Genomic DNA, 26,392 nt, shown 5'->3' with positions numbered 1-26,392 from the left:
GAACTGAATCTGCATAACCCTCGACTAGTTGAGCTGGGTTCTTGACTGGTCGAGCGGACCCTTGACCAGTCGAAACTGGCCCTCGATTGGTCAAGCACAAAAAAATACGCCTGCTGGACTTTGAGTTAAGTGGCTTTGACCGGTCGAGTGGACCCTCGACTGGTCGAGCAGCATAGACTGAGGAGGAAAAACTCCATCAAATCTCTCCCTTTCCGACTCAGGAGGAATTCGTCTTCTTCAAGCTAGCCAGGTTTCTACAAACCTCAAACTTGCCCTTGAGCAATGCCTTGGTCATTATGTCTGACCCATTATCGTCCGTGTGAACCTTCTCAAGCTGTAACACCTTCTGTTACAAAGTATCCCTGATCCAGTAATACCGAATCTTTATGTGCTTCAACTTGGAGTGCTGGCTTGGATTCATGCTCAAGTGTATAGCACTTTGACTATCACAATAGACCATGTGCTGCTCCTACTTCAAGCTAAGTTCCTGTAAAAATCTTTTCATCCAAAACATCTCTTTACATGCCTCTATAACTGCAATATACTCGGTCTCTGTCATTGACAATGTTATGAACTTTTATAGCTTGCTCTACCATGAGACCGCTCCCCCTATAAACGTGAACATAAACCCCGATGTAGACTTCTTGGAGTCCATGTCACCCACCATATTTGCATTTGTGTAGACTTCTAACACAGGCTTTCTGTCACTATATCATAGGCTCAACCTGGATGATCCTCTTAGATACCGTAACATCCATTTCACCGCTGCCCAATGTTCTTTGCCAGGATTGACAAGATACCGGCTGACAACACCAAGCACATATGCTATGTCTGGACGTGTACACACCATAACATACATCAAACTTCCTACCGCTGATGTGTAGGGTATCTTCCTCATCTCATCCACTTTTGCCTTCGTCTTTGGACACTGCTTGTCGCTCAACTTGAAGTGATCATCCAGTGGAGTACTGACCGGCTTCACTACATTCATATTGAAGCACTCTAGGACTTTCTCAATATACCGCTCTTGTGACAACCAAAGCTTTCTGCTGCTTCTGTCATGGGTTATCTCCATTCCTACGATCTGTTTAGCAAGGCCCAAGTCTTTCATCGCAAACGACTTGCCCAACTTCTATTTTAGCCTGTCAATCTTCTTGATGTTTTTACCCATGATGAACATGTCATCAACGTATAACAACAGAACTAAGAAATCACCATCTAAGAACTTGGGCGTAAACACACAGTGGTCCGACTCCGTTCTATCATATCCATGCTTTAACATGAACGAACCAAACTTCTTGTATCATTACCGTGGAGCTTGTTTCAGCCCATACAAGCTCTTCTTTAGTTTACACACTATATGCTCTTTGCCCTTGACTTCGAACCCCTCCGGTTGGTGCATGTAGATCTCTTCTTCTAGGTCACCATGGAGAAAGACAGTTTTAATATCTAACTGCTCTATCTCTAGATCCAAGCTAGCCGCCAACCCAAGCAACACCCGTATGGATGTCATTTTCACCACTGGTGAGAATATCTCTTCGAAGTCTTTCCTTTGACCAAACCCTTTCACCACAAGTCTAGCCTTGAACCTCGTTTGTGAATTCTTCTAATCAACATTCTTTCTGAACACTCACTTGTTGCTCAGAGCTTTCTTGCTCTTAGGCAATTTCACCATATCATAGGTGTGGTTCTTATGTAAGGATTTCATCTCCTCTTGCATAGCTTTCAACCACTTCCACTTATGCTCGTTGGCTAGGGCCTTAGAATAATCTTCTGAATCTCCCCTATCAGTGAACATAATGTACTCATGCGGACTTCTTGGATGGATGTCTGTCCCTAGATGACCTCCTCACCGGTGGCTCAACAGGTGGATCAAGTGGGAGATGCTCCCTCACTCCATTTTTTGTAGGAACTCTCTCGTCCTCTGTAACTTGCTGTACTCCTCCGTTATCAGGCACCACAGGAGGAATAACTAATCCATGTCTTCTACTGCACCTGAACTAGGTTGGCTCTTCTCTGGCTTACAAATGTCTTCTATACATTGATCTTCAAAGAAAATCATATCTTTGCTCCTGACAAGCTTCTTCTCGGCCTGATCCCACAATCTGTATCCAAAATTTTCATCATCATACTCCAAGAACACATATTGCCTGATCTTCATATCGAGCTTGGACCTCTCAGCCTTTGGTACGTGAACGGATGCCCTGCATCCTAAGATGACTGTATGATGGATCTTGTCTAGTCCACATCTTCTCAGGTACTTCTCCATTCAATGAGGATGGAGACATGCTTATCAAATACACTGTCGTGTGCATTGCTTTTCCCTAGAATATCTTAGACAACTTTGCATGGGATAACATGCATTTAATTCTCTCTACAATGGTGTGATTCATTTGCTCAGCCACACCATTATGCTGGGGGGTCTTGGGAACCGTTTGTTCATGCCGTATACTTAGGGACTTACAGTACTCATGTAAGTCACCAATGTATTCACCACCATTGTCAGTGTAGATGCACTTTAATGATCTACCTGTCTCTCTCTCGACCATTGTATGAAACATTTTAAACATACCAAAGACGTCGTCCTTAGATTTCAAAGCATAAACCCAAACCATACCACATGCACCATCTATAAAAGTAACAAAATACAATGCCCCACCCAAGGTTTTTGTCTTCATAGGACCACAAACATCAGAATAAACCAAATCTAATGCATGCAATTAACATGGGAAGTAGATTTAACAAATGAAACTCTATATTGTTTTCCTGATAAACAGTCAATACAGGTTTTGAGAGGTATACCGGTCACATCTGGAAGGAGCCGCTTCTTTGCTAGTAGTTGAAGCCATTTTTCACTCATGTAGCCTAGACGCCTGTGCCACATGTCAGTAGATAAATCTTCCGCCGCGTTCAACCCACCCTTGCACATACTGACACTTGCCTTGTAAAGGGTGCAACACTTCTTTCCTCTGGCCGCGATCAATAAACCTTTGATGAGCATCCAACGCTCATCAACAAATCGACTTTCATAGCCATCATCATCCAACCTTCCTGTCAACTTCAAGTTGAGGCGAAGGTCTGGAATGTGCCTAACATCCCTGAGAACCAATGTATAACCTATATCGGTCTTTACACAAATATCACCGACCCCTACGTTCTTCGATACGCCAGAATTTTTCATCTTCAGGGTCCCAAAGTCACCTGACTTGTAACTTGTGAAGAAATCCCTGCGTGGAGTCGCATGAAACGAGGCTCTCGATTCTATCACCTAGTCGGTATCCTAACTCGTAGCCATGAGACAAACATCATGATCCGTTGAAAGAATAATTACAACGTCACCATCTGAAGCCACCGTAGTGGAGTCTAATTCATCTTCCTTCTCCTTTCCTTTTCCTTTCTTGTTATTCTTCTTCTTACGACATTTATGCTTATAGTGGCCCTTCTTGCCATAATTCCAGCATTTAACATCCTTCCTGGTACTTAACTTGTCTCTTGATTTATCTCGGGCCTTCCCGCCCTTTCTGTTCTTTCCTTTCCCTTAATCTTGTGTCACAAGGGCCTCTTGTTGAGTAGACCTCTGAGACTTCCTCTTTGTCTCCTCATTGAAGAGACAACTGGTTACCTGTTCTATGAACACCTTTCTGTCTGACGCAGAGTTACTTAGAGACACCACCAATGTCTCCCAACTGTCAGGCAATGAGCTAAGTAATAATAAAGCCTGTAGTTCATTGTTCAGGACAATCTTCATTGCGGAGAGCTGATTCAATATATTGCTGACCTCATTGATGTGCTCAACCAAAGAACCACCATCTTTGAACTTGAGATTCACAAGTTGTCTTATCAGAAAAATCTTATTGCCGGCTGTCTTTCTCTCATACAATCCTTGCAATTTCAGCCATAGGCTAGCGGCTAAGGTCTCCGTAAACATATGGTGGAATAGGGAATCGTCCAGCCATTGTCGAATAAACCCCACCGCTTTCCGGTCTAACTTCTTTTAATCATCATTTGACATTCCTTTGACTTTGTTGATATGCCTAGAATTGGATCATACAAGTCCTTGCAATAAAGCAAGTCCTCCATCTTAGCCTTCCATATGGTTCAGTTAGAACCATTGAGATTGATCATTCTTGATGAGCCACCTTCCATAATTCAGAACTATTCCCACTCCATTCAACCAACCTGAACTCTCTGATACCACTTTGTTAGGAGCGTTGCACAAAAAAAACTTAGGATCTTACCTCCCAAAAACACCAGAATTATGGGATATAATAAAGCAATGAAATAAATCAAAGCATAAACTACACGACATAGGGGATTTTATGTGAAAAACTCTCAAAGAGGTTAAAAAGCCATGGGACCTCGTCCAGAGCAACATTCATTATGAAGTAGAACGTTACAACCGATCACAAGCACACACCGCTTGGATCAAACCTTCTTCACACACGTAGGAGTGGATGTACAATAAGAGAATAAAGAAAAGGAGAGATCTCACTGATCACCAGGACGTAAAAGTACTAAGACATTGACTGCGTAGTAGATCACCTCTACGAGCAGAACCCTCCCTTCCACAAGCTTCCTTTCTCTCTTTCTATTTTTCTTTTTTCCTCTAAAATCACTTTAGGAAGCCTTAACATGCCCTAGAATAGCCCTAAGGACCTCTATTTATAGTTTAGGCAACTTCTTTTCGCACCTCTGCGAAAATCGACTTAAATTTATGTAGTTCGCACCAAATCTGGACTGAATCTGCGTAACCGTCGACTAGTCAAGTCGGGTTCTCGATTGGTCGAGTAGACCCTCAACCGGTCAAGACTGGCCCTCGACTAGTCAAGTCGGGTTCTCGATTGGTCGAGCAGACCCTCAACCGGTCAAGACTGGCCCTCGACTAGTCGAGCACCAAAAAATACGCCTGCTAGACTTTGAGTCGAGTGGCCTCGACTGGTCGAGCAGACCCATGACTGGTCGAGCAGCGCGAACTGAGGAGGAAAAACCCCATCACTTATGACCAATTTAGATGGCATATAATTAGCATAGTGGACCTTAAGAAGATTTCAATGGTGGTTGTTCAATCTTCATTATTTCCTTTAATGTAGCCCACTTAAACTTTGGATTTGACTCATTTTTGGGCCCAACTTCTCACATGACCTAGTAAAATGGATGGATAGAGTCGATTTCGAAGAAACATCATGGTGGACCTAGGCACATGGAGTTGAGTTCACTCACCAATCTGCCTCAAGCAAGAGGAACGAAGCAGATTAGGTTAGCCCCAGTAACAAACGTGTTCACCATGATCATGGACCTACCTCGATATATATACGTTATATATCCATGCCTTACATCCATTTTGCCAGCTCATTTTAGGGCATGAGCCCAAAAATGAAGCAGATCCAAATCTCAAGTGGACCAAACAATAAGAAACATGGTGAACGAAAGTTTTGGATCAAGCTAGTATTTGTCTCTTCATCCTTGTCTATGTGACCTTATCAACAGGTTGGTTGGCAAATAAACATTATAGTGGGCCCTTGGATGTTTTTAATGGCGAATGTGCAATCACCATTGTTTCCCATGGTCTGGTCTACTTAAGCTTTGGATATGGTTTGTTATTGGGCCAATACTCTAAAATGAGTTGGCAAAATGGATGGAGGGAATGGATATCTAACACATACTTTAAAGTGGGCCCCACAGTTAGAGCTAGACACAAACCAAACTAGCTCGAAAGCTCGACTCGGATTGGTTTGAAAAAGCTATGCTTGAAAGTGGTTCGAATAAAAGTTCAAACCAAACCAAGCCTTGGAATCAAGCATGTTTTATAAAACAAACCAAACTCAAACAAAGGCAGTACTGCTCAGCTCAGCTCAGCTCGAAGCTCAGTTTGATTTGGCTTGATTCATCTCGTAGATTGTATACACATTGTTTCCTATGGTGTGATCCACTTGAGCTTTGGATATGATTCAATTTTTGGATCATGTCTTAAAATGATATGTGAAAATGGATGGACAGCATGGATAATACACATACATGATGATGTGAATAATACATATACATGAATGCACACCATTTTCTGTGATTTGGTCCACTTGAGCTTTGGATATGATTTAATTTTGGATCATGTCCTAAAATGATATGTAAAAATAGATGGATGGTGTAGATAATACATATACATGATGGTGGGCCTACAAAGTTTACTTAGTACGCTACAGTAGGATTCATATTAGCTAGTGACCTCAACACTCACCACGTAGTTGGTGTCAAAGCTCTGTGGGCCCCACCATGATACATGTGTTTTATCCAGTTGTCCATAAAAAATTTCAGCTCATTTTACAGTATGAGACCAAAAATAAGAAAGATCCAAACCGCCAGTAGACCACAATACAAGATCTAAGCTTGGTGGAGGACAAAAGTTTTGGATCAATATTGTTTTCCTATGGTGGGGCCCACCTCAATGTATATGATGCATATACACGCTGCCCGTCCATTTTTTCAGTTCACTTTATGACATGGGCCAAAAAATGAAGTAGATCCAAATATTAGGTGGGAGGATTTTAAATAGCCTATGGAGGATATTGAACTTTATGTTATTTTTTAGTGTTGTAACTTTTGTATTAGTCTTTTTTAATGTTATTTTGTAGTATTATCTTTGTATAAAAAAGTTTATATTATGTATTTTTTTTATTTAACAAAAAAAAATGTGAGCTGACCCCTGTTCGAACTTGGCTCCGTTCAGCTCGGCTCGGCTTGGATATTTGGACCAAACCAAGTGGAAGCTCATATAATCCAGACAAAACCAAGCTCAAACAGTAAGGATAGGTTTGAAGCGTGGCTCGTGTAAAGCTCGAACATAGAGTGTCACATAAACAAGCCAAACTAAACTTGGGTCAAACTCGATTTGACTCAACTTGTGTACAACTCTACCCACAGTTACAACATTACTAGAGCGGGTGTTTCAACATGGTACCGAGACTTTTTTGTGAAGTATTTTGAAAACATAGTTACTAAACATGCTTATTATTAATTAAGTAGAAACCAAGATAAGCTACTCAAGGCAAAAGTAGCTTATGCACAGTCACTTTCCATCCAAACAAGCCCTTAGTGGTTCCTCGATCACATCATGCCAAACAAACCACAATTGTCTCAAGACTGTTAAGGTTGCTACGACCGTATCAGAACCATCCAAGTCTAGAAGATTGCCTAGTATATGGCCGTCTTGCCCGCTCGAATTGTTGTTCATAATTTATTCTACTTTCTTTCTTCTTCTTCTTTCTTTTTTTTTTGGTTGCCAATTTATTGCATCTACATTTAGATTAATAAATTTGGCATTTAGTCTTTAATTGCCTGTTTTACTCTCCTCATGTTATTTTTGTCGATGAGTGTAACTAAGCTATCATCAGTGTATAAAAGTATTTGTCTTCGAGATAAAAAGAATCCATCCAAAGGACTAACCCTCATGTTGAGGCACTAAAATTTTTATTGGGGATATAAGTTGCGCAACCGCGCAACAAGAAGAAGTTGCACAGTTGTGAGGAAGTAGGACCATGAAGAAAGATGGGGAACACAGTTGGAGTTCAGGAATAAAATATTGATGCAGGACGTGGCACATATACATTCCTAGCATGGTTTGACCGAAAGAAAGTGAATAATAAATTAGACACAATTTCTGATCTTGGTATCATTACGGGATGCACAAACTATTAATCTTTACTGTAATGGGCCATCCAAGGTGAATTGACCCATAAAGTGGGTCGCGTTTGTCCATTTCACTAGAAAATGCGCGCTTTCAGCTCAAAAATGAAAATTTAAGAAAAAAAATTATTATTTTCTTATTTTAGAGTTTTAGATTTTTCACTTTTTTTAGAAACAACTTGTAATTATGCTAGGGCTCTTCTACCAAAAGCTTATTTGGAATTTTTATTTTTAGAAATTAGGATTTAGAAGAGTTTTACTAGAATTATGATTCTTATTAGAGTTAGAATTTTACTATTTTTAGTAACTACGAATTTTGGTTTAGCTTTTATTTTTATTTTTATTTTTAATATTAATAGTGAATAGAGACATACACATTCGACAATTATTAATCAACTTATTTTTTATTTTATTAGAATTTATTTCTATTTTCCCTCGTGGATTCGAGGAATCTCTGTGAGGAGTTTAGAGAAGCTCCATAGATTCAGAGTAATTATCACCTTGGGGAAGATGGTGATCAACCTTATCACGTCTATCCATGTGTCAATTGGTATTCGATGAGGCTTTTTCTCGGGAGGATGATGTCTAACGAAGGTGCGGGAACAATCCCATTAACGGTGCTCTAGAGAATTATCATTTAACAGCGGCGGCTTTTGAAGCGGCGCAACAAGAGAATCGGCAAGCCATGCAAGGACTGCAGGCAGCGATATCCCGTTTGATGAAAGACGTGGGATAGATCCATGTTCGTAATAATAAGCAATATGAGATCGATGATGGAGCTTGTGGTCATCATGCTCATGGTGTAACATTAATAATGAATCGTAAGCCATCACCGATGATGGTGAATCACAAGCCACCACTTTGATCGTGAGGAAGGCACTATATATACTAAAGGTAAAGACAGATTTACTGCGGCATAACATCTTTCAAACGAGGTGCACCGTAAGCCAAAAAGTTTGTAATGTGATCATCGATGTCAAGAGCTATGTGAATCTTGTGTCAAAAATAATGTTGCAAAAGCTGCAACTGAAAATAGAAAAGAACTCATCTTCGTATATGATTAGATGGATCAATGAGGTCAATAAAACAAAGGTAACCGAACGATGTCGTATATCATTTTTTATTCATAAATATTATAAGGACGAAGTAATGTGTGACGTAGTCGACCATGGCAATATAATGTTGATAATATGCATAGAGGTCGAGATAACATATTTATATTTATTAAAGATGGTATAAAAATTATCCTTGTTCGAATCAACCTAAGACTTCTAAAGTGGAGGGACAGTCTCTCATAACCAAATACGATTTCATTAAATAAACTGAGTAGACGGGAGATGTAGATGCATTAGTTAAAAATGAAAAATATATGGAGCCTGTGAACATCGAAGAAGATTTAAAAATAGTGTTGTAGGAGTTCAAGGTGATTGTGGTCGATGAACTACCTAAGGAATTGCCTCCCATACAAGATATACAAAACCAAATTGATCTTATCTCAGGGGCAAGTTTACCTAATTGCCCACAGTATCAGAAAGAATGCGAGATCTTGTAGGCATAAGTAAAGGAACTGATCTATACTAGTCAAATCAATGAGAGCATAAGTACATGTATTGTATCAACTCACAAGCCTAATGTAAAGTACAAGGAAAATGCTGATAAACATGTGTGCTAGAAATCGTTTGAGTATCATGAGTGAAGTCTCTTGAGTAACTCGATGATGATTTTTTTTTTTTTCTAAATGGAGGAGTCTGCTGCAGTACGTAGCACAGATACATTCCTAGCATGATTTGACTAAAAGAAGGTGAATCGCAAATTGGCCATAACTTTTGATCCAGGTATCGTTACAGAATGCACAACCTATCAATATTTATTGTAACGGGCCAACCTATGTGAATCAACCCACAAAGTGGGTCATGTCTATCTGTTTCACCAGAAAACGCGCGCCAGAAAATTGGCCATAACTTTTGATCCAGGTATCGTTACGGAATGCACAACCTATCAATATTTATTGTAACGGGCCAACCTATGTGAATCAACCCACAAAGTGGGTCACGTCTATCCGTTTCGCCAGAAAACAAAAATTTGAGAAAAAATTATTATTTTTAGTAATTTTAATTTTTGTAATATTTCCTTATTTTTAAGTTTTAGATTTTCATCTTTTTTAGAAACAACTTGTAATCATGCTAGGACTATTATAGCAAAAGTTTATTTCGATTTAAAAAAAAAAGAAATTAGGATTTAAAACAGTTTTACTAGAATTTTAGTTTAACTTTTTTTTCTTTATTAATGGTGTAACAAAGAAATATACACATTAGACAATTATCAATCAACTTATTTTCAAATTTATTAGAATTTAATATTTTCTCTCGTGGATTCGATGAATTTCTGTGAGGAGTTTGGAGAAGCTTTGTGGATTCGAAGTAATTATCCCCTTGAGGAAGGTGATGATAGATGTGAGACTCGTATCCTACCCCGTACCGTTCCGTAGGCTTTAACGGTCCTGTCGGTCGAATTCCGGTGACCCGCGACATGTATCTGGCATTTGCGCACGATCCTAAGCCGAGTCTTGCATATCAGAGTTAACTCGGAATTTGTATCCTAGCGACCGCACCGTCGCCGTGACTCGCGCACCGATCCGATACCCATGCCAAAAGATGTGGGCCTGCGTACATTCTGAAGAAACGCCGCGTGTAGCGAATTTCGAGGGAATCTCTACGACCTATCCTATCAATCAATCAATTAAGTACACACCCTATCTCAAGTACATCACCCATACCCCATGCCACATCACCCCCCTCACAAGTCAACTCTCTCTCTCCCTACCCATTCCTCATTTACACAAAATTCAAACTAACCCATGCCTTCCCATCCCCTCCCTTACAACAACCATTCCATCCATCCCTTTTCATCCATCATTTTTCTCTCTCTCATTTCTATCTCTCTAACCCCAAGAGAAACACCCAACATCCAAGCTCTCTCCCAAATCCAAGTGTGGCCTATTTTCCTACCCTCTCATCCCCATCTCAATCATTTATTCACATCAACCTCTATCAAGATTGAAGATAAGGAGCCTAGGAGTCCAAGGAGCTAAAGAAGGAGGCCTAATGTGGGTGATCCACCGTTAATTTCTATTTTAAGGGCCCACTTGTTGTAGGACCCACTTGATGTATGCATTGTATAGGGAGGGCCCAATAGTGGCGGGGTCCCTCCCCTTCACATTTCTCTCTCTCTCTCTTTCATTTTTCTTGTGACGATGATGAAGCCGTGTGGCCCACCCGAATGGACCCCACCATGAGTATGTAATTTCATCCATGCTATCCTGTTTGTGGGGCCCACCTGGCTCAGGGTCTAGTGGGCAGGGCCCACCTTGCCGTCCATCTTGGACAAGCTTAGATGAAGGCAAATACAAATATTAGCTTGATATAGCTAGTGGGCCACACATGTGGACCCACCAGATGTATGCGTATCATCCTTGCTGTCCATCGTCCATCGCTGGACGGTGGAGCCCACATGATGTATGTGTTTTGTCTCACTGTCCATCAAGGACGGTGGGACCCACTGACGTGTGAGTTTTGATCCACACCGTCCAACATCAAGTATGGCCAAACGAACGAGGCAGATCCATATAACAGGTAGAGCACACCACGTGGGACCCACCTTTGTGGGAAGCCCATTGGCTGAGTCCATACAAAAGCTATATTGCTGTTGCATTGACGTTACCAAGTTCCGTGAGTCTAACCGAGGTATGTATCATACCATACCGTCCACCTATATATATTTTTTTGGTGTGGGGCCACCCCACACGTGTGACACATGTGGGGTGGGACCCACCTTAATGCATGTATCTTATATCTACACATCCTTCATTAGACGGTGCTGTTGGGGTACCATGATGCACGGGTTTTTATCCCACCCATCCGTCCATCTGGACCGTGGACCACCCCATAATATGTGTTTTATCTCCACAGTCCAGCAATCTGGACAGTGGGATTTACTGTGATGCATGTGCCTTATCAGCACCGTCAATCTGTTGAGCACACATGTGATGTATGTGCTGTATATCCATGCCGTTCATCCATCTTCAGCAGCAACAACAATTCTGTTGACGTCAACAACTTCTGTGGGTTCTTCCTGATGGATGTGTTCCATCCAAACCGTCCATCCAATTGGCAAGCTCGTACAAGGCCTGAGACTAAAAATAAGACAAATCTATTCATCAAGTCGACCACACTGCAGAAACAGTGGGATTGAATGTCTAACATTGAAACCCCTTTGGGTTACAAAAGTTTTGGACCAATATGATATTTGTTTTTCCTCTCAGTTCAAGTCTTTGTGACCCTATGAACTGATTAGATGGAAAATAAACACTATGGTGGGCCCTTTAAATTTTTTCAGTGGAAATCATTATCACCACTGTTATTTGTGGTATGATCCAGATGATATTTTGATATGATTCATAATGCTCCAAAATGACCTCTAAAGTTGGATGAATGGTGTAGTTGGTGTGACCCATTTGATACGACCCATTTGATTCGGCCCATTTGGTACAACCCATTTAATACGGCCCAGTTGATATAATTGGGGCCCATTTGGTGAGGCCCGATGTGATATACTTGGGGCTCATTTGATAAGGCCCAACGTGATATATGAGGCCCTTGTATGAGGCCCAAGTTGTTGTATTTGAGGCCCATTCGTTAAGGCCCAACATGATGTATTGCGACCCATTTGAGTGAGGCCCAAAGCGATGCATATATGGTCCATGAGCGAGGCCCATCGTGATGTATATTAGGCCTTTGAGCGAGGCCCATGGTGATGCATGTTAGGCCCTTGTGTGAGGTCGCGGGCCCACTGTACGTTTGGCCCTATGTGGACCACTTCTTGGGAGCAATGTTGGTTAATGGTCCACATTGATGGGCAATGATGGTTAAACGTCTACACTGTGACTTCCTTTGGGCCTGGTTAGGCCCATTCTCGTCATTCTCTAGTGGGTTACCCCAAACGATTGAGCCCCATTAATATTGCTTGGTCCATCATCGGTTGTCCATCCATGGATCCCGCCTTGCGTAGAGGCCGATTATCGATCCCGATTGTCGAGGCCGATTCCGATTATCGAGGCCGATTGTTGAGGTCGATTCCGATTGTCGAGGTCGATTCTAATTGTCAAGGCCGATTGTTGAGGTCGATTTTGATTGTCGAGGCCGATTTCGATTATCGAGGCCGATTTTGATTGTCGGGGCTGATTCTGATTATTGAGGCCGATTCCGATTGTCAAGGCTGATTGTCGAGGCCGATTCTAATAATCAAGGCCGATTTCGATTATCGAGGCCAATTATTGAGGCCGATTCCGATTGTCAAGGCTGATTGTCGAGGCCGATTCCAATAATCAAGGCCGATTCTGATTATCGAGGCCGATTGTTGAGGCCGATTCCGATTGTCGAGGCCGATTATCGAGGCCTAATGTGATGTATATGCGGCCCATATTTGAGGCCCATTGTGATGTGCATTCGGCCCGTGTTTGAAGCCCAATGTGATGTATATGCGGCCCATATTTGAGGCCCGTTGTTATGTGTATTCAGCCAGTGTTTAAGGCCCAACGTGATGTATATGAGACCTATGTGATGAGGCCCATTGTGATGCATTTGAGAGCCAAGCGATGGAGCTCATTGTGATGTATGTTAGGCCCATGTGAAAGACCCATCATGATGTGTATTAAGCTTTTGAGTGAGGCCCATGGTGTTGTATATTTGGCCCTTGTGTGAGGTCATGGGTCCACTATATGTTAGGCTCTATGTGGGCCATTCATTGGGAGTAATGTTGGTTAAATGTCCACTTTGTCGAGGTCGATTGTTGATGCCGGTTATTGATACCGATTATGAGTACGTGACAGCACAACATCATGATACATGCCCATACACATCATTTGTATGTTTGTTATGAGATATGGTTGATCATTGCATATGTCATTGGGTAGGTTGTTATGAGACTCCCTAATAGGCGGAGGTTATCTCACATGAGCTCACGGTATGCGCAGGATTGATGCATGACTGGATTGTATGACTCATGCATCTTACATTGTGTGTTGTGATTACTGTACGCACTAGCGACATCAGGGCCGTAACCTCCACAGGCATATAGTGAATGGCCAGATGAGGCACCAGAAATTTGTTATTAGCATCGGGCTGCCATATATGGCCCTGGGTGAAAATTCCTAAACCCTCTTAGTACCAGAGGACGCCCCAACATCGACACCGAGTGGATATATATGAGTGCATGAGGGCCGAATACTAGTAGACTGTGTCTCTCACTGTGTTTTGGTCGGTTGGGAGGGGGTGTGGCCTTACCCGCTTGAGGGAGTAGGCAATGCTAGGCTGAGTCTGACTAGCTTGAGGAATGGGTCCACTATCGACGAGCCAGGCCCGATATTGGCAGGCGGATAGTGAGGTCTCTTCCACTTACCCAGTTGTGCGCTTGATAGGGCGACAAGCTGGTGTAGAGTGTACTGGACCCCGGTGATGATCCCAGAGATGTACAGTACTGATTTATGGAGCAGGAGTTGCATACTTATTCACTCATTCATTCATTATCCACTCGGGTTGGTGGTGTGCAACTATTTGTTATATGTACCTTCGTAATGGCCAGGATTTCGGTTGAGGTGCACGACTAACCTGAGATCAGGAGTTTAGCACATTGAGTCTGACTATCCAAATTTAGGTATGAGACCGGTTTGGATAGGAGTCCCTTGTGATGGACCTCATAGCCTGTGATACTACGTACTATTATCCTGACTTCACACTCCAGCATGGTAATTCCATACGCACCGCATATTGCATTACATCCGCGGCATATGACATTTTGGGTTATTATGTTTCTGCATTTATATAGTCTAGATATGGCTGACGGTATTCGTGAACTCATCAGGAATTGTATATTGCATTGCATCCTCGACATCTGATATTTGGCTCTTTATGACTCCTCATTTGCATAGCTAATCTGTATTACGTACTCTGATATTGTTTAACTCATGGACTTGTCAGTATTTCCGCTTACTCTGATATCGTATGATTCATGATCTTACAAGTATTTTCGATATTGTATGATTATGACATTATATTAAATACTTGACACTTACCTTGTGCACACACTTGCACCACCCTCTAAGCTTTCTATAAGCTTATGCACGATAGATGCGTGCAGGTGATGTTAGGTTGCAGCAGCGTGGAGCTTGGAGCATGTAACTAACTTCTAGAGCTTTGATTTTGACATATGTATTTTCCTTTCAGTATTGTATTCAAATGTTTATATTAGTGGATCTGTGATGATGATATTGCCTTTGTGATTTGGGTAACTTATGGTTATGCTTATTACGAGTAAATGTACATAGAAAAATCCTCATTTCTGGATCCCAGGATCGGAATCTAGTGTATGGACGCTGGGAGCCGAGAATGGAGTACTACGGAGGTTGTCAGTACCGGATTCGGCGATCGGGAATTTTATGAGCCCGATTTTCGAGTTTGGGGCGTGACAATAGACCTCATCACGTCCATCCTGGAAGGATGTGCGTCAAATATCAATTGTGCGACTGCGCAACTAGGTAGAGTTCCACGGCTGTGCAATCTTAATAAGATTCGAAGTCATCCACACAGTTTGAAGTTGTGCAGAATTCAGGTGTTGCACGTGCGAATGCCTATAAATACTCATTTGGCCATCTCATTTGGAGATCTTTTTTTCCGAGGAATTCAGAGCTCTCTGGAGATCTTGCCTAAAGTAGAGAAATGTATTAAGGAGCATCCGTGTAATAACTCATCCTCGATAGTTGTGCACTGGCCATAGTCAGTGTAGCTTGGGGTGGAGGAAATCAAAGCAGACTTGATGTAGAAGGAAACTTCTAGAATACATAATGCGACCGCGCAACTCGTCAGTCTTGCATGGCAGCATAACTGTTCTGCAGATAAATTGACTTAAGCATTTTCCAAGTTCGGGATAATTCCATTCTAAAATATGTAAAAAGTGCTCAGAACATGCATAACTTTTCTATCATTTCGACCGACATCCAGCAGGGACCAAAATGCTATCGAAATTATTCTTTTCAATTATTATTTGATATTTTTAATTGCATCTTATTTTATAATTAATGGCAATATAAGAAATGTAATGAGAACCCATATTAATAAAACAACGTGACGCCAAATACTCTTGTATTCTAGCTTTCCTCATTATTTTTAGAATGTAAATATTTCAATCTCAGAGTGTCTGTGTGTGTCTATATATATATATATATATATATATATATATATATATATATATCAAAATACAACCCCTTTACAAATTGCCCAATTGCCCACGGCCCAAGAGAACAACGGTCCAGATTACTCTGGATCGTAGACATGCCACGTGTACATCTGAGATTCTCGATTGGCACTTCATGGAACACTACAAAGCACGTGGATCATGCACGCATGCTAGTATATCTCATCTGATTTTTCGTCGCCTATTTTCGAACCAATGTTGGTAGTTAGCAATCCAACGATCCAATCCGGACGATTCTAGGAAAAAGTGAAATCTATTAAAAGATTCTTGCAACGATATTTTTGATATTTGATTAATAAAATGATTTTTTTTTTTTTTCTTTAGGGAGAAAAATCGTCGGGCGTGTGGCTGATATAAAACTGGCCCCACAGCCCATGGGATTTCCCTATCAAATTAGGTGGGCCAAATCATTTCCAGGACATTTTGGGATTTGAAGATTTCGCTTGAGGAAGCCGTACAACACAGGAATTCTGTGGGGCCCTCTGTAATGTACGTGGGACATCCATTCGGTCCGTCAGTTGCGCCACTACATGTTCACCGTACGTTACAGAAAATCCTCGGGTGGGCTTCATTATGGTAACGATGTATAGTCACACCTAAAACCTCAGAATTCACGTGGTGTGGCCCACCCGAGTTTTAGATCAGTAAGATTTTATGGTCATATCTTTATTCTGATTTGGGTCACGTGATGAACGGTTGGATGTCATTTAGATAACAAGGTGGGCCCTAGAAAAGTTTCTACGGTGGGCGTTCCCATCTCAACTGTTCTCTGAATCTAGCCCACCCAACGGTTGGATCAGCCTAATTCTTGAATTTAATCATAGAGACGATGTTTCACAACTGATGGACGGAGTGGATTTCACAAAAACCATCACTCTCGCCCCACAGATCTCGGGTGTTGCACGCTCTTCCTGTAGCAGGTGTTGCAGAGAATTCCGGTCCCAGATTACATTTCATTGGAAGTTGGAACTCGATATGGCGCACGTGAACGAGATCCGAGCCCATCCTCAGGTGGGTCCCACCGCATAGATTCCTTATTCGACTGATGATATCATATGGGTCCCAACATGGTTGAGAATTCGGTTTAAAAAAAAAAAACACAAGATTGGTGGATCATGGACATCTATTATCTGGCCTTGTATCCATTGGATGTGGACCGTTGCTGTGTTTTCATTTTAACCATCAATCCATCAAGATCTTTTTGGGAAATTTCCCATCCAGGGTATGAGTAATAAGATCTATGGTCTGGATCACCCGGCCACGGATCCTCAAGGGTCAAGGATGCGTGCATGCATACCATCAGCTCGAGTATCATATCATTCATCTTCACGTAGTGGGCGAATTGGCCCAGTAGAACATGCCATCACCTTTATTTTCTTGCATGCACTTGAGCAGAAGATGTTGTCTGAATCTCAAATCTCGAACCTTTTTCTTACCTCATCAAAGATAATTGAGAGGCTTTCTTGAAGAATCTTGAGTTTGTGCAAGTGGGGCCCATTTGTATGTTGGGCCCCACCTGGATGGACCGTTCAAATTGTCCAGCAAATTATAGGTGGTTGAGAAGAGAAATATGGCAAGAGTCGCATTCAACTTAAAAAAAATAAAAAATAAAAAAAGACCAAAAATGATTGGTCAGTAGGATTTTCCTATCCAAGATTTTTGAGACATGTTCAATCCATGGTGGGGCCCAACAGGCCAATGGTCTGGATCACTGGATTATCACTCGTAGAGACTTAAAAACGGAGTCAACTTGTGTCAGTCCCGATGTTTTGAGGACCATATAGTTCCTGTTGGAAACGGATTGGCTACTCCCCTGCCAGTGGTCAGTGCTCTGTGGGACCCACCATGATGTATGTGTTTCATCCATTTTTACGGATCATTTTAGGGCTTGATCCCAAAAATGAGAGGGATATAAATCTCAGGTGGACCACACTACAGGAAAACAATAGTGATTGGATATCCACCATTAAAATCCTCCTAAGGCCCACTATACTATTTATTTGATATCCAATCTGTTGATTAGGTCATACAGACCCAGATTGAGGGAAAAAACAAAGATCAACATGATCCAAAACTTTTACGGCCCCCAAAAATTTTTAAATGGTTAACGTTCATTCAACACTGTTTCCTGTAATGTGGTCCATTTGAGATTGGGATATACATCATTTTTGGTCTCGTAACATAAAATGATCTGTAAAAATAAATGGACGGCATGGATGAAACACTTACATCATGGTGGGGCCCACAGAGCACCGACCACCAGCCATTGGTGGGTGTCAGGGGGAGTAGCCAATCCGTTTCGGTTGCTGTTGATGAGTTTTCTGTCCGGAAGATGCGGGACAGGTGAATCATATGGTGCTGAGTGTTATTCCACCGCTGATGGTGGTGGGGAAGGCCCACCTACGTCACACATTGTAAATAACTCAGATGAGAATCGCCCAAATAGTGGGACCCACTTTAGATGGGCTATAACTTTTTGAGGATACGACCAATTTCTCACAATTTGGACGGTTTGCATATGAGGCACATGCAAGGTGCAGCACGCCAGCACCGTACAAGTGCCATAATACTCAGCACATAATCATTCTCCATAGGGCAAATCCTACCGTAGGATTGAAAAATCCGGTGCCAAACAGTCTTGGGAGTGGAAAATTTTGGTACAGGTGGCCCACTTAGGGTCGTTTGGATGGAAGTGAATTGCCTACTGAGTAAACACTTTGAGGCCCACTGTGATGTATGCATTTTATTGACCCTGTACATATCCATTTTAACAGGTAATTTCAAGGCTTGAGCCCAAAAATGAAGCATATCCAAAATTTGAGTGGATTACACCACAGGAAAGAATATGGCTCCGTGCATCCATTTTGATAGATAATTTTAAGAATTGAGCCCAAAAATGAAGCATATCCAAAATTTGAGTGGATTACAACATAGGAAAGAATGTGAATTGAACCTTCACTGTTGGTAGCTATAGAAGTTTTCGATCAAGCTGATATTTGTGGTTTCCCTTCATCCATGTCTACGTGATCTTATGAATTAGCTGGATGACAAATAAACATTAATGTGGCCCTTAGAAAGGTTTCAATGGTTGAAATCATTATTCCCACGGTTCCTGGTGGTGTGGTATACTTGATCTTTAGATATGCTTTTGGCCCGATATCTAAAATGAGCTGGTAAAACCACATACATTCACAGTGGGCTCAATGGCATTTATTTAACATGATAAAAGTGCACGGAGTAACTCAATACACCAAAGTTAATTACTTACAAGTAAGTTTGTTTTTTTTTTTTTCTTCTTCTTCTTATAGTAAGTTATTTACTATTAAGTAGTTGTATACCTACGACTAAATAAAGCTAGAATAAGGAATCATTTAAAAAAAATCTTCAAATTAACTTGTATGAAATACATCATTGAGTTGCGGCTATCTAGATAAATATTTTAGCTTATTCTTGGCTAAACAAATTATCAATTAGAGCATAAAAGTGACTTCATGCGTTGAAAAATTCATACCAATTTTCTCTGCTCACCTGGTGGGAGACTTTTAACTTGATTATGATCCATCTAATAAAATCTAATGGTACACACACCATGAAGAAACCATTGGAACATGTTTTGTTTGGCAATTCATTGTTCCAGCAAAAATGAGATCCACTGAAATAAAATGGATTATTGAATAGTGGGCCACACTTCTATGATGAAAAATTTGGGCCATTAGTTTTCAATGGATTGATCCAACCAAAATGAGATCCATCAAAACAATCTTGATTATTAAACTATGGTCCTGCTTCCATACTGAAAATTTTGGACATTACTTTCAGTGGGACTTAAGACTGTCTATTATATATCCAAAATAAACCCAAAACGCAAAAAACAAGACTCATTAACTTATTCTCTAGGCCTGCTCTACTCTTTTTTTTCATTCATTAGGTTTCAGAAAATTCATTTAAAAAATGGCTATCATTCACATTAAATAATCTTATTCATCTGATCTATATCTATATCGATTAACATGACCATGAACAATATGCAGTGGGATAGATGGTAGAAAAAATAATTGATAGGTTTATCTCATGAGTTTAAAAACGTAAGCCATTCTATCTTGGTGCTAGTTTATGGGTGTACCTGATGTATTCATCACCCTGCCACGTGTCCAGTGGAGGGACGGCTCTGCCATGTTATGGTTTTTCTCAAATCTATCATGTCATCTCCTGCAGGGATAGCCCATATATATCCCGCAGACCAATGGGATTCGACTGCAGTAGCCATCTGATCATTGGCCCAAAAAGGAATGGCTGTGCAACGGTTCAAATTCAACTAGCAAAAGCCACATCCACCAGTGATTTTGCTACATGTACCATCCACATGGTGACCCATCTGATCAACAGGCTCGATCCCTTAAAATGATTCCCACTTGTGCGGTGAGGATGGAACTAACACAACTTTTTCTACAAGCACCTGCACATTTGCATTACTCGCATAACGGCTAATTGGAGCTCTTCACACGAATTTCATAAAAAAAATCAAGATGGTTTGCCAATCCCACACGCATGCAAAGCCAGCCAATCTACACACAAGCGAACATGCAATGTAGCAAGACATCTGAGCTTTCCATCAGATGGGCCATGCTTATAACCTTTCTCTCAAAATCACTGAGGTTGGAATACAACGTAAAGTCCAAACCACGTTCAAAAAATTGTGCTTCTACACATCCGGGTGTCTTCTACGCTGTGGCCCACCTAAGGAGTAAAACAAACCAAATTTAGAAATGAAGCTCCAAAACAGTGCACCCCATATGATGGAAGGTTGGATTTTGTACACACGTGCCATATTGACACATATGCTTGCACGTAGACGGGCAGAGAAATGCACGCGCATGGAATTAGCAGACCTACATACCATATGTTTGAACCTTTCTAAAGAGGTGAGAGCCCACGCCCATGTGAAGTGGGTGCTAATGCTTGAAATTGAATGACCAGCCCCAAGGGCCACATCACATGCCCACTAAAAGTTCTCCATCCAAAATGCTACAATTTCCCAATAGTCTTTTGGTCCAAGGTCATGTCTATCTTTTCAGATTCGTGACTACTACGTGTGTATTTTAAGCAAGCGTGTGAGATTTGGGACCCACCCATGTGAAGTGGGTTAGAATTATTGAAATGGAATGACCACCATAACGGGCCACATCACATGCCTGCTAAAAGTTCTCAGTCCAAATGCTACAATTTCCCAATAGTCTTTTGATCCAAGCTCATTTCCATCTTTTTGTATTTGCGACGACAGCGTGTGCAATCTAAGTATGTGTGTGCAAGAACTAGTCCCCACCCATATGAAGTGGGTGGGAATGCTTGAAACTGAATGACCATCGCAATGGACCACATCACATGCCCACTAAAAGAAGTTCTTAGTCCAGATGCTACAATTTTCCAATAGTGTTTTGATACGAGCTCATATATTTTTGGATTTATACAACCACTGCGCGGGCAATCTAGGCATGTGTGTGCGAGATCTGAGCCCACCCATGTGAAGTGACTGGGAATGCTTGAAATTGAATGACAACCCTAACGAGGCACATTACATGCCCACTAAAAGTTTCCAGTTTAAATGCTACAATTTTCCAATAAACTTTTTTTTTTTTTTGGGTTAGCTTGTTAGTACACACACTCCATGTTAGCCACCGCCGATAGGGATTGATACCAAGACCTCAAGTGTTGAAACGAAGTATCTCCACTCAGTTTGCCAGTTGAGCTATGGATCTGGGTGTCTGTCTTTTGATCCAAGCTCATGTCTATCTTTTGGATTTGCGACCACTGTGTGTGCAATCTAAGTGTTGTTAGATGTCCTCAATCTGATTGAGATCAATGGTCCGTTGATAACATCGACAGACCACTCGATGCTATCAAGATTTTAAAAAAAATAATAATAATCTAAGTTGCTCGCTGACAGTTTTGGAGTTGCTACTCGATGCCATCTAAGGTGGCTTCGATGTCATCGATGGTTCTCGATGCCATTGAAGGTCCCATCGACGACGTGTGTGGAACTGTGTAAGTGCGCAATTTATTTCTAATTTCAGTTGTGATAGTATATATATCAAGTGTAATTGGAATTATGGTATTCTAAATGAATGTTAAGACATTCCTAAGGTATTCCAAAGCAAAGTTAGGGTTTTGAGAAGGAATTTTGAGGTTATTCGAATCAATAAGTCCATCCATCTGTTGTAATATCATTTTATAGTGGATTATTACACCACGATTTTTAAATGTAAAATTTGTGTATTCTTTGTGTGCTTTTGTTTGCGTTTGATTTCGTTTTGTTTAATTGAATTTAAGTTTGCTTCCACGCGATTGCCAACAAGTGGTAATAGAGCTAACGTTATGGTTTCAAGTTCTAATATGAAATATGTCGATGAAAGGGTCTAATGTGAAGTATGAAACAGAGAAGTTCATCGGTAGAAATAATTTTGAACTATTGAAGGTGAAGATGATAGGCTTTCTACTTTAATAAGGATTGCAACATGCTTTCCTTAGCAAGGCAAAACGTCCTACGTTTATGAGTGATGAAGAGTAGGATGAACTTGATAAGATGGCTACAACCTTGATCTAATTGTGTCTAGCGGACAACGTTCTTTACAATGTCTTTGATCAAAAGATCGCCTTAGGGATATAGACGAAATTAGATAGTTTGTAGATGAAGAAATTCTTAGACAATCATCTGTATCTTAAGAAACAGTTCTATACTCTTAAGATGACAGAAGGGTCTGATATTAATAAATATATGAGCACATTCAACGAAATGCTATATAAATTAACGAATGCGGAGGTTAAGATCGTAGAAGAAAATTAAGCCTTAATTACGTTGAATTCGATTCCACCATCTTACAAGGATCTTGTTAATGCTCTGTTCAACGGTAGGGATACCATCGACGTTGAAATTATCATCTTAAGCCTTCATGAGAAGTAATTGATAATGAAAGACAATGGCGAGAGTACCTCTACAGATGCGTTGGTTGATAAGGGAATGAATTTTGAATAAGAGAATGAGAATTCTCGGTCTAGATTTAAATTGAAAGGGAAGAGCAAGATGAAGTGTTGGAATTGTGGACTATAGGAAACATAAAGAAGGATTGTCAAAATCCTAAGGCACAGAAGGGAAGAAGTCGGATAATACGTTGAAGGAAGCCAACACAGTGCAATATAGTGAGGAAGTTGATGATAGTGATATTTTAACCACATTCAAATCTAGGTATCTCAAGAATGAGTGAGTTTGGGATATACGGACCTCACACCACATGACTTTTCAGCGAAATTGGTTCACGAGTTACAACAAGTGTGATGGTGAACATATGTTTATGAGCAATGACATTACCTGTAAGGTTGTTAGTGTTGGTTAGGTTATACACATCAGGATGTTTGATGTGGTTGAGCATATCCTGACAGAGGTGAGACATGTTCCAGACCTCAGGCAGAACCTATTTTCTCTTGGGGTGTTAATGACACTTGGGTGCAAGTTCACAGGTTTTGATTAGGTTCTTAAAATTTATAAATTGACACTCGTAATAATGAAAGTACAATGGAATGGTAACATTTATAAGTTGCTTGGAAATAACATATCGGGTGGAGCTGTAGTGTCTGTAATGGAATCTACATCGGCACGTTTGTGGCATGCATGTCTAGGTCACATGAGCGAATACGGTATAAATGTACTTTCTAATCATTCCCTGATTCATGTATTTAAAAGAATTGATTTTCACATATATGAGCATTGTATATATGGTAAATAATCACAACTAAGTTTTAAAACTGAAAAAGCATGTTTGTAAGGGTATACTAGAGTATGTGCATTCATATGTATGGGGTCTGTCGTCCATTGTTTTTGTTGGAGGTCATTATTTTTTATCTCATTTATAGATAACTACTCTAGGAAAGTATGAGTTTATTTTCTTAAAAATAAATCCGATGTATTCAATACATTCAAAGTGTGGAAGGCGATGGTTGAAAGGCAAACATGGCATGAACTGAAAGTTTTAAGGACAGAATGGAGGTGAATTCACTTCAAAAGAATTCAACTAGTTTTGTAAAGATGATGAGATTATAAGGTACAATACAGTGAGTCACACACTTGAACATAATGATGTAGTGGAACGAATGAATCAGACTCTCTTGGAGAGAGCTTGAAGTATGTTGAGTAATGCCGGATTGGGCAATGAGCTATGAACTGAGGTCGTGAATACAACTTGTTACCTAGTGAATCGATTCTCATATACACTGATAGACTGTAACATTCTAGAAGAATTGTGGAGTAGTCATGATGTCAAATAATCACAGTTGTGGCTTTTTTATTACGATGCTTATTCTCATGTACTATCAATAGAAAAAGATAAGCTAGACCAAAGGGCCAAGAAGTGTACTTTTGTGTGCTATGGTGATGTAGTGAATGAATACATGTTGTATAACCAAGTCACTCAAAAAATCATTATTAGCCAAGATGCTAGGTCTAATGAGGATTTTGCGTTTTGTAAGAAAGAAAATAAAGAACCGGAGAAATCAACTATCATTGATGTAGATATTGAAAATGTTAATACATAGGCAGTGCCTGAGAGGCAAATAGAGGTATAAGAGCAGGTGGAGCAATCACTTCTCGGAAGGAATCTGCCCATATATCACAAATTACCGGTTAGATACAGAGATGACTTGAATATTTTATTCACCATTATTACGGATGAGTGGGATCCGTTTACCTTCCAGGAAGCACTGGATGACCCAAATGCTGAGAAGTGGACGACAATCATGCATGACGAAATAGACTTTTTGTATAAGAATAAGACATAGGAGCTGGTGGAGCTTTCAATGGAACGTCAAGCGATCGCTTATAAGTGAATTGACAAAAAAAAAGCAGGATATACAAGACGAGATTGGTCGTGAAAGGGTATGCGTAAAAAGAGGGTATCGACTTCAGTGAGATTTTCATGTCTATAATCAAGCATGTGTCAATTAGATTTGTGTTGGTGTTGATTGCCCAATACAACCTAGAATTATAATAGATGGATATGAAGACTGCTTTCCTACATGAAGAGTTGGAAGAGTAGATTTACATAAAGCAACAAAAAGGGTTCGAAACAAAAGGGTTTAAGAATAATGTTTGCAGGTTGAGGTAGTCGTTATCTGGCCTAAAACAGTCACCTAGGCGGTGGTATAAAAAGTTTGATACTTTCATTATACGTCAACGATTTATCAGAAGTAAATATGATCATTGTGTCTATTACAAGATACTGAATGATGGACAGTTCATCGTATAAGTATTGTACGTAGATGACATGCTTATTGCCAGTTATAACATGTCTTAGATTGATACGTTGAAAACTTAATTGTCAGCGACATTTGAAATGAAAGATCTGTGAACTGAAAAGAAGATTCTCAATATAGATATTCACAGATACAGAGAGAAGAATAGACTACGATTATTACATGTAAAATACCTTGAGAAGATATTGGTTAAATTTGGTATGGACAAGGTAAGAATGATTAGCACACCCCATTCTACTCACTTTATGCTTTCTTCTAAACAATGTCCTACAAATGAAGAAATACAAGTGATGTCTCGCGTGCCCTATTCAAGCACCGTTGGCAGGTTGATGTATGTCATGGTCTTTCCGAGAACGGATATTCATATGCAGTGTGTGTTGTGAGCAGATACATGGTTAATCCCGGTAAGCAATACTAAAAATCAGGTATAATAGACTATATCTTAACATTTGAAAAGTTAGAGGACAAATTAATAGGCTACGTGGATGTCAAAAACGCCCTGAAATTCGGGGGTCGAGCATAACTCAGCCCCAGAGTTTCAAAACATCACTTATGCAACATATTTAATGATAGATGTATGTTGTCTGTATGAGTACATAAAACATGGAATAGATTAAGCCAAACTGCAAACATATTTCAGGGATAAGTGAAGAATGCAAGCGGAAGACTTAAAGAAATATATGTGTACATGTGCAAATCCCTGAAATGCATATACATAGTAGGTCGTATTACAAGTGTTGCTATCAAAATTACAAGCATTAAAAGACATTATCTATTCCAAAAAAAATCTCAGAATCCCACGCATCAGAATAAGGCTCACTAGAACCCGCCTGAAAACTGCATGAAAGAAAATGCAGCCTTATCATCCTCGAACTTCTGCTCGGCTTCAGAGGTCGCATCAACATCTGCAACTAAGACAGAGTCTGGTGGGTGTTTAAGTACCGCCTCAGAACGAGGGAGTGAGTGATCAACTCAGTGGAACAATATAACAAAGGGTAACATGTTATCAATTCAATCAAGCAGTAATGATGAAGCAGAACAATCAAACATGTCCTAAGTACTCTTGTTAGTGCAAGGATGTATGCAGAATGATGCGTGCCCTCGCTTG

This window comes from Magnolia sinica, chromosome 6, assembly GCF_029962835.1.
Source record: "Magnolia sinica isolate HGM2019 chromosome 6, MsV1, whole genome shotgun sequence".
Taxonomy (NCBI): Eukaryota; Viridiplantae; Streptophyta; class Magnoliopsida; order Magnoliales; family Magnoliaceae; genus Magnolia; species Magnolia sinica.
The sequence above is the reverse complement of the archived record's forward strand: the minus strand, read 5'-3'. Positions refer to the sequence as shown.